Below are 13,754 nucleotides of genomic sequence, written 5' to 3' on the forward strand. Positions count from 1 at the left end.
ACTTATTAAAATGCTAATAATTCTTTAGCATGTAAAAATTAAGCATAAAACCTCTAACAGGATCAACTTAATTGTTTGTGGTACTGATGCAGAAGGATGGTAACGGGGAATGCAGAGTGAAATCTTTATATTGTGTATTTGTAACAAAAAAGAGCTTGGCCAAAGCATTATCTGAAGAGAAACTTAATTAGACCATTGGAAACATAACAGAAAGCATTGAGTCAGTAATTGTGAGCAGGAGTCCAAATTCTCCAGGCTCCTAGAGGAAATCTGGGAATGTCTTTTGCTTCCTATGTCGATAACCTGGCATCCTCCCAGGACTGCTTTAAAAAAAAAAAAAAAAAAAAAAAAAAAAAACTTAGTGTCAGATTATGGCATAAACATTTCTCCAAGTCAATACAACTCTTAATACACATAATTTGGTGCCTTTATAATGCTCAATGGAGTAAATGCATCATTATCTTCTTAACCATTAGAATATGTAGGCTTTCTTTTTTTATATATCCATGGTGTTTATTATGTTCTTATGTGATAGTCCCAGGAGAAATACCAGATGAGAAAGAATGAACATCTTGATGTAATATGATGTATTTTTGTCTAGATTTTTTTTCCAAAGGTGTTGTGTAAATTTACATCCCTTAGGAGAGGGTTTACCCCAGGAAAGCCTTTCCAGAATCTAGTGGTGTATGCTTAAAGAGAAACATGTGCTAATTTAGTAACAGGAATGTGATATCCCACAGTTCTTTTAATTTGCTTTTTCTTGTTTGCTAGGTGGGTAAAACTTTTGCCCTGTGCATCTGTTAACAATTTAAAGTTGTTTTTGTAAATTGTTCTTGTCCTTTAAGTAATACCTATGAATGATTTCATCTATTTTATTGACTCTAAAATTCCATTGAGGAGCCAAAATGTAATTTACTTCATCCTTTTTCTGCTGTTGGATATGGGTTGTTTATGAATTCCACTATTATCAATTGACTCTTGTATTCATACAGTGTATGTTAAAAGGATGGCTTTTGTGTGTCAGTCACTGTTCCTATAGCAGTGAACTGATCAGACAGAGGGACTGCCCTCAAGGAGTTCACACTCCCCTGTAGGCAGAAGAAACAGATCCTAAACGGAGAAGCACATGATATGTCAGCAGGAGCTGTGAAGCTCCTAGCAGTGCTGTGAAGAAAAATAAACAGGCTAAGGGGAATCAAGGGTGGTGGGGAGGCAGAGTCCAAGCTATTTTATGGGGAGTATTTAGAGAGGCTCTCATTTATGGGAGACTAGAAAGAGATAGGGGAGCAAGCCAGCAGATATCTGGGGAGAAAGTACTCCAGTCCAAGGATACAGACAATGCAAAGGCCCTGGGGCAGATATTAGAGAAAGGACAGGAAGCCCACGGGCTGGTAAGCAGCAAGTTAGGATGAGGTGAGAGACATGGCCAGGAACTGATTTGACTGTAAGCAGATGGAGAGCCATCTTGGGGCTTGAGGCATGGAAGTGGTCGATACCAATTAAATAGTTTATAAAGTTTCAATACTTGTTAATAGATCTTAAGTGCTGTGACTTATTAAAATGCTAATAATTCTTTAGCATGTAAAAATTAAGCATAAAACCTCTAACAGGATCGACTTAATTGTTTGTGGTACTGATGCAGAATGCAGTACCAATGACGTGGCTTTTTGTAAAAGCCTCCTCTGGCTGCTGTGTAGGGAAAGATGATAGAGGGGCACAGGGGAAGCAGAGCCCAGTGAGGCCACTGCAATATTCCTGGTGAGTTATGCTGGAGGTGGTGAAAAATGGATGGACTCTAGACATAGTTTGAAGAATTGGCCGATGGGTTGATTGTGACATGTGAGAGAAAAAGAGAAGTCAAGGACAACTCAAATTTTTTTTTGGCTTAAAGTACTACTCATGTGGAAGTAGAAAATGGCACATTGGCTCCAGAACTCTATTTTTGGATATAAGAAGTTTGAGACGATCCTTGAGCCAAGGACAGATGTGAAGTGGGCAGCTGGTGGGAGCCTGCCACTCCTGTAAGAGGCCTGGGTTGCAAATCCAAACCCAGCGGTCATGAGCAACTGGAAGTCACATAGTACCTCCTAGGGAGTGGGTTCGGAGGGGAGGAAGAGCTGAGAGCTGAGAATTAGGCCCTGGGTACTCCATCGATCTCCAGGTAGGACTGATGAAGAGGAAGCAGTCTAGGAAGCAGCACTGAGATAGAGGGAGAGCCAAGAGACATGGTGCCCAGGATGCCAGGTGAACAAAACTGTTTCAAGGAAGAGATGGTGCATTGGAGGAGGGCTGGAAACCAAGCATGGGGACCTTGACAGAAGCTGATGTAGATGCAAATGAAGGTCAGGTTGGAGCAAACTGAAAAGAGATTAGAAGAGAAAGTGGAGATGGAGACTAACAGACCACCATTTCGAGGAGTTTTACCATAAAGAAGAGCTGACAAATGGGGGCTGTAGTTCACAGGGGATGAGTAACAAGAGGGTTTATCTTCCTATTTTGTAAACTGGGAGATATTTCACCATGCCTGTATGCTCATGTAGAGAGGGGAGAAATTATGATTTGAAAAAAAGAGGGGCAATTGCTGGTGTGAAGCCCTTGAACAGGCAAGAGGGGACAGGAACAATGCCCAAGGGGAAGTGTGGGCTACAGTGGGCATATGATAAATTCCTCCATGGTAAGCAGGAACAGGCAGAGTACCTAGGTCTAGATTCGGGTGAGTTCCTAGGTTGTTGGGGGAAGCTTGCAGAAGTTCTTTTCTGATTGCTTCTCTCTTTTCATTGGAATAAGAAGCAAGTTCATTGGCTGAGAGGATGGTTGGAGGCAAGAAGGGTGAAAATAGCTGTCAAGGAGAGCAGAGTGGGCGCGTGAATGGATGAGGGGAGTTCAGGAGTGCTCAGGCACCACTTGAAGCAAGTGGGCGGGATTTTTCATTCAGACCTGCTGGCTGGCTATGTGGTTATCGTCAGCCCCGTTCAGCTGCTCAGTTGCAGGTGTAAAGAGGGTTGGGTTTCATCATGATTGGGGATTTGCCGGCAAGTGTAGTGCAGGGCAAGAGGGCCAGAAATTCTAAGGGATAAGCACAGGAATGATCCCACTGGAATCTAATCCTGGACAAAAAGGAAGCTAAAAGTTAAAGGATCTACTACAATATTCTTCATGAACATAGCTTCTTTCATATTCCCATCTTTAGACACAAGAGTCACAGCAATACCTACAGAAGCACAAATGTACAGTGCTCAAAGCTTAAGAGAGATAAGTTGAAAAGTTAACTGCCTTACTAATTAGCTCCTAGCTTCTTACTAACTTGATTCAGGAAAGTCTGAACTTTGCTAAGGCATCTTCTAGGGATAATGCATTTAAAAAAAAAGGGTGGTAAAACTCTGGCTTGGGGAAAGAAGGAGGTGCATTTTCTCTTCAAGCTGCCTAACTAACATGGTGGCCTGGGCCTCACTCAGCCCATTAACTGGATCCAGGAGAAATTCTATTATGCAGTTAACGAGGATTTTAGGTACCACTGGCAGCTGCTTGAGTGATGAGTTCTCAGGCGGTGTAAATGACATTCTTACTCAACCTCCAATCTGTTCAGTGAACAAATAGCAAAGTCCTGCCCTCATGTAGCTTACAGTCTAGTGGGGAAGGAGGCAATAACAGAATTGAGAAGTAAGATACAAGGCAATTAAGAGGATAGAGTGTTTTAGGGGTTGGGGTTGGGGATTACACTGTAAATAGAGTAGTCATAGACAATCTGACTTTGAAAGTGACACTTACATAAATACCTGAAGGAACTAAAGGGGTGAGCCTGTGAATATCTAGGGAAGAGTGTTCCAGGCAGAAGGAACAGCAAATGCAAAGGGAGGAGTGTCCCTGGTGTGTTTAAGGAGACCACTGAAACTGGAGCAGATGGAGAGGTGGAGCTCTTCTCTGGTCTGTGCGATAAGGATAAAGTTGGAGGCGAGGGAAGAAGCAGAGAGAGCTGCAAGGTGATCCCTGCAGTCACCCAGGTGAGAGGCTATGGGGGCGTGGTCAGCGGGGGATGCCATCATGGCCCTTCATTCTCAGTTCTCATTCTACCTTTGCAGACCTCCTCAGGGAAGAGACCTATAGGACTCTGAGACAAGGAAAGTCTAAATAATTGAGGAAGTTTGACAAGGTCTCCCTTGAGAACTAACTTGGAGAACAAGAAAACAACAATAGCAAAGAGTTTCTGGGGTTCCAGGTGGGAAGGAAGTCAATAACCATAGTCTAAGAATGGGAGAACTTGGTTGGATTTCTTGATTCTTGCAACTTCCCCGTATTTATTAGCTTGGCACCCTCAGTGCATTTGTGGTGATTAGCCATAACAATGAAATGCCTCACAGAGATAGGAAGAGATCGGGAAGTCAAGCAGATGGAAACTTTCTTTGCAGCCAGGCTGGAATGGAAAATAACTCACAGGGAACTGGGACCATGGTGACAACTCTAGAAGGCTCTGGTGCAATGGGGTGGGGGAGGTGCTTATTGTTGATGACAACTTTCTAGAGGCCTCTGAGCTCTCTGAAAGTGATAGAAAACAAGGACATTATTTAATGCTTTTCCTGAAAGCTGACTATCTCCAAGAAGCCACATAATATCACCTAGTCATCTCCATCTTCAGAGAAGTGCCACCGGCATCTGAATTAACACCTGTTGCATTTTGTGCTGGACTGCAAAATGATGGTAATTTAATGTCATCACACTTTTGCTCATTCACAAGCTCATATTTTGGATCAAATGGTTCAGGGAGTTCAGTTCACTCCAGACAAATTTCTAGATGACCCAACCACAATCTAGTTGCTTGGAAGAAGGAAAAGACTCAACCGTAAGTATCAACTCAGTAGAATTTTTGACTTTTACCTCCAACAGTGTTCACTCTTAAAGGTGACTTGATTCTCTTAAGAGCCTATCTTGTGGATATTTAAGGACAACCCTGTGGCGAAGGGATGTGGTCTGAAAGGAGCAGTTTTTCACAAACATCCAATCAAGAAGAAATAGAACAATCTAAATAGACTAATAACAAGAAGAGAGATCAAGTTATTAATCAAAAAGCTACCTACTGAGAAATACCCAAGTCCAAAAGGCTTACTGGTGAATTCTACTGAACATTTGAAGAAAAATGAATGCCAATTCTTTAACAGCTTTTCCAAAAGACAGGAAAGGAGGGACCACTTCCCAACTCATACTATGAGGCCAGTATAACCCTACTACTAAAGCCAGACCAAGACATCACAAGAAAAAAAAGCCACAGACCAATATCTCTTATGAATATAGATGCAAAAATTCTCTGCAAAATACTAGCAAACTGAATCCAGCAACATGTGAAAAGGATTACAAACCATGATCAAGTAGTGTTGTATTAGTGTTCTCCAGAGAAACAGAGTCAATAGGATGTGTATATATACATTTATATGTATATGTAAAAAGATATTTATTATAGGGAATTGACTCATGTGGCTCTGGAGGCTGAAAAGCCCAGACCCAGGAGAGTTAATGGGATAGATCCAATTTGAGTCTTAGTCCAGATGTCCCAGCTCAAAGACAGTGAGGCAGAAGAGAGAATTCTCTGTTGGGTGTGGTGCCTTACACCTGTAATCCTAGCACTTTGGGAGGCTGAGGCAGGTGGGTCACTTGAGGCCAGGAGTTCAAGACCAGCTTGACCAACATGGTGAAGCCCTGTCTCTACTGAAAATACAAATATTAGCTGGGCATGGTGGTGCATGCCTGTAACCTCAGCTATTCGAGAGGCTGAGGCACGAGAATTGCTTGAACCCAGGAGGTGGAGGTTGCAGTGAGCCGAGATTGTGCCACTGCACTCCAGCCTGTGCAACAGAGCAAGACTCTGTCGAAGAAGAAGAGGAAGAAGGAGAAGGAGAAGGAGAAGAACAAGACGAAGAAGGAGGAGGCGGGGGAGGAGGAGGGGGGGAGGAGGAGGAGGAAGAGGAGGAGGAGGAAGAGGAGGAGGAGGAGGAAGAGAAGAAGAAGAGGAAGAAGAGGAATAGGAAGAAGAGAATTCTCTTTTACTCAGCCTTCTGTTCTATCCAGGCCTTCAACAGATTGGATGAGGCCCTGCACAGTGGGGAGGGCCATCCGCTTTAAGGGGAGGAGCCTCTGGTCAAGATTACAACTACAAGTGGCCCCATTAAAGGTAGCGATGTGATTACTCCCAGCAGGTTCACAGATCCATGCAAGTTACCCTGGGTTCTTGTGAAGAACTGCTCCTTTCAGACCACATCCCTTCGCCACAGGGTTGTCCTTAAATATCCACAAGCAAACAGCTACCTATCAATTGAATTTTGGGAAACCAACATGCCTCCCTGACCTCAAATGAGTCCCCTAATCCCTCATTCAAAGAAGTTTAGCAGATCGGATCACAGTTTTGTTTCCCATAACTAAGAAAATGTCCCCATGAGAGACATTTATACTTTGGTAATGAATAAAGTTACACACATTTCATGCTACACATGGATAAAAATGGAGAGAGGTTGGGTACCTCTGAGAACCTAAAGATAATCTAGGAAGCAAAGGGTGATGAAAAGGAACCATTTTTGATTTTCAGTGTTGGCTTTGACCCCTCTAAAAGGCAATCAAAAATAAAGGAAGATCCCTTATCCTTGGATAAAGCTTTTCCATTGATAATGCATGTGCATGATCTCATTTGGTCTTTGTAAGTAGCTCAGTGAAGTAAACATGAATGTGATTCCCATTTTCAGGGGAAGAAAGTAGAACATAAAGATAACGATCACCCAAGGTCACCCTGCTATTGAACAGTAGAGCTGGGACCTAAGCCCAGGTCTCTAAATTCCAAATCCTTCAACTACACTGATGTGGAAGGAGTTTGTCTACTTTTCCCCAGACAGAGGTTTTAAATCACAGCTGGTACCCTTTAATATGAGACAACAATTCTTTAAAAAATAATTTTCAAGGAGTTCCTTAGATCAACTGAAAACTAGGGGAAGAAGAGTGACAAGCACTCCTTTTATAAATTCATCATTAGAAAGCTTAAGTTAATCTCTTGCCCCAAAAGACTGCACCCTATAGAGGATGTGTAAATTGCTATGCCATGAGCCTGCGTTTGAGAATCTGCTGTTTTAATTCAGGCCCTTGATGCAGCAATCGGGTTCTGACAAATGAATTAAGGAGAGTTTCAGAACTGGCCCTTGCTGGAGGGAGGAGGGGTTTGATTGAATTACTCTAAATCCTAGGAGACATGCTAATGATATTAGCATTTGTGCTGCTCAGAGTCAACAGGAATCTGCCTTACCCAAGAGTACCTGTGCTGGTGGCCTGAAAGTGGGTCAGAGATTTTTTTTAAGATAAACATTCTTATATTTCCATATTAAACACTATGTAGGTCATTGCATACCAAAGGGCTCAGTTGACATTGAAGCTGAAAGAATCAGAATTGTACATCTTTCTGCTACACAGGGTTGTGGTGGCTGAGCAAGTGGCTGTTTTTGATGCAGGAGGTGGGGTGCAGTGGAGTTGAATGGGAAAAGAGAGGAAGGAAGAGCATGCCACCCTCAGATCTTCTCTCTGAGAATCAGAGACCTTGGAAGGTAAAGCAGGATAAGCATGAGGTCTCCAAGGCAGGGTACTTTGATAGAAAAGGAACCTTCAACCCTCATGAGCAAACATGAACTGCACCCCCAGATCACAGGAGGCCTTAGTCACCCCTCTGTCCTTGTCTTCTGGCTAGCTAGGGGACCAGGAGCAGGCCCGCCTTGAGTCTGATGAAGTGTGCATTGAGTTGGGGGTGCTGCTGAGGCAGGAACTGCACGTTGTTCAATCAGTTGCATTAGCAATGAGATTTGGCATCTGCACCTCCTGTATATCTTGTAGCCCTGACACAAAACGTGGGGTGCCCCACCCTGGTTAGGACTCTGGCACTGAGGACACCAGATGGGATGGAAGGATCACCTCCACCCTTGCTAATTAGTTTTTCTATGATCTTGGGGTTTCTTGCCTGCTTCTATTGAAACACTCCAGTTAGAGAAAAGCCTTTCTGGGAAAACAGGGAGTCAATAGGATGTGTATGTATACAGGGAGGTGTGTCATCGTATTTCTATTGAGACATCTGGGGGTGCTTTGAAACATACACCTTAAAAGAGTCATATTTCCAAGGCCTGAACAAGAACAAGCGTGTGAAGTGACCTTGACCATGCAACTTCTTTTCCCTGACCTCAATTTCTTCATCAACTGATGAACTCAACAGGGATATTTGGGCTTACTGATAGAATGACTGGAGGATTCCTTGAGGACACTATTCTGCCTAGGAAAGCCTGGAATATAAGGATGTTAGAGAGATACTGGTCAAGACCTTGTGCTAAAGTTGATATACAACTGCAGTAAGGGCTCTGCATCCCAGCGGGGCTGTCTGATGCCCTGGCCATGGGGAGTGGGCTTTTCTAACACCCATTCCTAAAGAAGACCTTAGTTCACTCCACCTGGTTTACCTTTCACAAGTGGGACCCAAGACCCAGCTCTTAAAGTGAATGTGTCTAACACTTGTGAGCAGCTCTCGGGGCAGAGCTGGCGTGGACACCTCTGAAGGACCATCCTGGCTCCAGAGCTTCCTGCGGGGTTGGCTGAGGCCTTCACTGGGCATCACAGCCCAACTTCTCACCCTCCCAATCCCACCTCCTTCTCTAGTGTTGATCCTGAGAGCCCAGAGGAACTCCAATGCCAGAGATGGGATTGGGGATCAGACAAAAGGGAAGAGGTTGGACTGGATGACCACAGAGGTGTCCTGAGGCTGTGATGCTAAGTCTATATTCACAACCCCAAGGGGTCTGGGCTACTAACTAATACGACAGATTCTGAGCCCTGCCTTGGCCAGCCCTACTGACCTGCATTTTTAGCAAGCTCCAGGACCATTCACCCAACCACTAAGAGAGAGCAACTGCCTTAGAAGGGAATCCTTGTGGTCTTGACTCCAGCATAGCTACAAGGCAGGTCAGTTCTTCTTTGTTAATATTTTAATATTTTTAATTTTTATTTATTTATTTTCTTGAGAGTGGGTTATGAGACTGGCTAATCTTTGTATTTTTGGTGGAGACAGGGTTTCACCATGTTGTCCAGACTAGTCTTGAACTACTGGCCTCTAGCAATTCACCTGCCTCGGCCTCCCAAAGTGCTGGGATTATAGGCATGAGCCACCATGCCTGGCTGCGAAAGTTCTGAGTCATCTGAGGTCAGTGGGGAATTTGGCTGATGGTCTTCTGGGCATAAAGGAAGAGGGCTGGGGCCACTGAGGAGCTGTATCTTTCACAGAATCAACTGTCATTTAAGGGAATATCAGCACCCACTGCCACCTCTTCTTGGTCCAGCATGCTGTCCTCACCTCTCAGAGTGAAGTGACCTCCAGGTTTGAATGGTTTTGCTATTCATGTTTCCTGCAAGGTCTGTTAGACTCCAAACAGAGTTTTCTGGAGAGGTAATTTACATAGGTTATATTGAAAAATACAAGGGTCAGAGATTATTTGCAACTTTCAAGTGCAATTATCCAAGGATGTTGATACTCATCCAAAAAAAGAGAAAAACCTCTAATCGGCTATTAAATATTTATAGGTCATTTTATTATTAATTTATTTCGGCAGGAACTCAGGAAAGCACCCACATTTTATAGCTGACCTAATCATTCAGAGCTAACCCTGGCCACACAAAATGAGCATGAATCATATCATGAAACTCTGCAGCAAAAAACTCAAATCTTAGCTTTACAGTTTTCTTAATTACCATTTGAGCTGCCTTCCAGCTTTGCACCCAAATACACTTTCTCTCTGGTCAGTCCTTGCTTCAACAAGACCGTAGCCAGGGCAGCATGCTGCAAGGAGAGGCACGAGGCTTTGCACACAGAGCTCCAGCACTGGGTAGCCCCATGGCCTGGACAAGCTACTTGACCTTTCTGAGCCTCACCTCCCTCCCCTGTAAAATAGAGCCACTAAATTCCTTCCTTTGCAGGTTTCTTTTAGGGCTTAGATGAGATGGAGGCTGCTAGCACATAAGACGGGCTGAAGCACCTATCAAGCGGGACTGGACATGCCTGAGTGCATGGTAAACAGTCAGATACATCCTCCTGCTCGCGGTTTTAGGCAGAATTAAATAAATGCCCAGAACTGGGGCAATGGCAGGGGAGAGGCTGTGAGGGTCCTCACTACCTAGTCAATGAAGGAGAAACAACAAACGACAGGTACAAGGAGACAAGGCTAAGCACCAAATGAGCAGCAAAGATAAATACTCCAGAATTAATACTGCAGAAGCACATGATCTGGAAAGCCCAGGATGGCTTTCTAGAGCCGCGGCTGTCAACCTCGGTCGCACAGTGGCATCCTCTGAGCAACCTAAACAAGGTGCCAAAACCTGAGTCCTGCTCCCAGCGACTCTGATGGAATCTGTCTGGGGTAGAGGCCAGGCATTTGTGTTTCTGGAAGTCTCTCGCTTATTCCAGCGTGTAGCCAGGTGGGATCTGCTACGCTAGAGGAACGTGACCTGAAAACAGCACTTATTTCCTCTGACGTCTGAACAGCACTTGGCCATTTCCAAGCACTTTCACCTGCATGGCTTCAGGAGACCCAGACTGGTGGGGAAGGGGAGGAGTTTGAACCAAGGCCTAGAGGGCTATGTGACAGTGATGTTTCCCTTCCAGAGAATTCTGGGTCTATTCCTTGGGTTCTGTGGTCACAAAGCTATCGAAGTCACCATTTCACTTATTCCTTAGAGAGAAAAAGCAATTGTCCCTTAAAACAGGTAAATAGCTTTCAACAACCGGTGGAAATAGCTCCAAGTCTTTGCAGCTCATACCATTTGAGCAAAGGATACAAAATTACAAATACAAAAACCTTAAACTTCATTAGCTTTAGGCTAGATCAGCCCCTGAGAGGGGGGTCACCTGCACTTCACCCCTCACGAGGTTAGGTAATGTGCCCGAGGTCCCATGGCCAGTACCCGGTAGGACTGGCATTGGAGTCCAGGTCTAACTCTGTAACCTCTTCTTGGCTACTGGGAACCCCAGTATCTGTCCTGTCAGAGTCACTAAAACGTTTTTATTTGAATATTGGTCCCACAGTGGAAGTTAGACTTGTCTGAGCCCTGACCAACTGTTCGTCTCCATCTGTAGGTACTGTCCCATAAGTGCTTCCCAGGAAGGGGGCCAGGAAAACCTTTACTGGCAAGACCCACCCTTGCACAGCGGCCCCCAGGCAAAGTGCCAAGGACTGCAAGGGGAAACCTCTGGTGTGGCTCCAGCCAAAAGAAGGATGTTTATGGGCTGGCCCTGCCAGAACATTTTCTGGGGTTTAAAAACAGAGCTGGAACTAAGTCCTTTTAGGGAGGCAGGAAGCCAGTGCAGGAGTTGCTGCTGGCAGAAGGGAGCCTGGGGCCGCGAGGAGCCCGCCTGGGGTTGGCAGTGAGTGAGAGAAGCTCAGGGATGGGATGGGGTAGGGTAAGAGCCAAGGGGCCACCGCAATCCTGGGAGCGCAGGCCAACCCAGTGGTGGGGAGCAGAAGAATCAGTGTCCAGCCACCTCCACTCAGCCCGTGGGCCTCAAATGTCCTTTCATCCTTGTAGAGGGGAGGTACCTGCTCAGAGTCCATGGATCAGGGTTCAACTGCCAGCTCACACTTCCACACCCTTACCCTGACTTTAGACAAGGCTGCTTGTCCCTTTTGGCCCAGGTTTTTCATCTGAAAAATGAGGAGATAATTATAGCTTCCTTGCATGGCGGTTGCAATGACCAGAGAGGAAGTATGCAAGAGTTTAGGCATGGATTAAGGCCTCAGTGAACCACAGCTACACTTGTGACACTAGCTTTTTAGAACATTTTATTTATTTTGAATGAATGAGGAGTAACATTGCTTACTCTCACAGTGAAATAGACATGGAGAACCTCAGGGCGGAAATGGGGACTTTGAGACTCCCAGAATCACCACAGCCTCTAGAACTCAGTGGCCTGCAGGTGGTCAGTGGTGGAGAAAGCCTGGTGGATTGGCTGGGCTCAGAACTCCAGAGAGCCCATGGTTGAGGGTGACTCTGCTAACTGAAGGCCCGCCTACAGGCAGCTTCCAGTTTGGCTTTTAGTGACAGCCCATGAGCCTCAGGCTAGGAGTGCTGCCTGCGGTGGGCGGGGTCAGAATGCATGGCTCTTATGCTAAGCCAAGGTAGACAAGTCACGGTGAGGCTTATGTGACCTTTTCTGCTGTTAAAAGGAGAGGATTCTTTCTGGCATCTCGTCATGGGCTGTACTGATGAGAGGTGCCGGAGCGAGCCGGGAGGGCTGGTGTCCAGACCTGGCTCTGCTGTCGGCCAAGTGTGTGTGACCTGGAGATGGCATTTCCCCCTGCTGAGGTCCAAGAGGCCTCATTAGCCAAATGGAGGTGTGACTTGGATGACCTCCAAGCTGCTCACGCACTTTATTGCACCTATTGCAATAGTCCATGAAGATACATCTAATGAACCATCTTTGGCTCTATTGTCAAGCAATAAATACAGTCAATGAATAAATGAATCAATCAGCCAGGCGTTCAAAGAGGACCCATTCAGGGCTTAGTGTGGTTCTAAACACTTGGGGGCATTCAAGAAAACTTCGCTGATAGTTAACTCTCAGCCTCTCAAAAACTTACAGTACAGCTGGCATCCAATGTCCTACCCACTGCAGTGGCCTCTGCCAATTCTATCACCCATGTCTTTGAAACTCTCCCGTGCACACTGATCTTACTCTCTAAATGCCATTTCCCTATACAAGAAACCAGGGCGGCTTGGAGAAATGGCTGACTCCAGGACTGGGACAGGAAAGAACAAGATTGACCTGGACCATCTTGTAATGTCAGAAAGTAAGGAAGGACTCAAAGAATGCTGGGGACATGTTCAAAGGACTCAGGAGACAGAAGCCAGCTTGAAAGGGCTCCCACTGACCAAATATGGGACAATTTGAGAGCATCTAAACAAGTCATGACGGTCATATATTTTAAGCCATTAAAATAATAAGATTCCTCAAGTCCATGCCTGCATAAATACATAGTCACTACTGGGAAAGCAGTTACGTGTGGTCAGTGCATCCTGCTTAGCTGTGGAAGATGGGCCTTGGGCCTGGAACATTTTCTCACAGGATGATAAAGAGCCTGCATAGCCTGTGCTGGGCTTATCACCTGGGAGGGGATACCGTTCCCTGTTACAAATTCCATGTGCATTCCCTATTACAAATTCCATGCCCACATCAGTGTGTGGGCTGATGGCCATCAGACACATCCCCAGCTTTTTGTATTTCAGACCCTACATGGGGAGAGCTGGGGGCCCTTGAAGTGGGTTGTGTGTGATCACACTGCCTACATCACCTGTGGAGTGGACCCACCAGCCATGGGGTCCAGCGCAATACCAGGGGCTAGATCTTGCGTGCATGCTGTCTCTCCCTGGGCTGCAAGTCATCACTGGGCCACTCGAGCCAGGCGTGCATGTTGTCTGTTTTCAAAGACCTTAAATCATGTCTGGTGTCTTCCCTGGGTGACACTTACCTACTTTTTAATGTCGGCCATATGCATGTTATATTCTATCCTGCAGCCCCGCCTGACGACCTGCTGAACAGGGAAATACCCTCAGATATACAACAGAGGGAAAGCTCGCTCTTACAATCAATTGCCAACTAATACATGTTGAATAATGGAGTTAAAAAAGAATGATGGAGTGTGTGTGTGTGTGTTTTTTTTTTAATCAGTATTTTGCAATCATCATGGTAATAATTGAATCAG

The sequence above is a fragment of the Rhinopithecus roxellana genome, chromosome 17 (genome assembly GCF_007565055.1).
Source record: "Rhinopithecus roxellana isolate Shanxi Qingling chromosome 17, ASM756505v1, whole genome shotgun sequence".
In the NCBI taxonomy this organism is placed as follows: Eukaryota; Metazoa; Chordata; class Mammalia; order Primates; family Cercopithecidae; genus Rhinopithecus; species Rhinopithecus roxellana.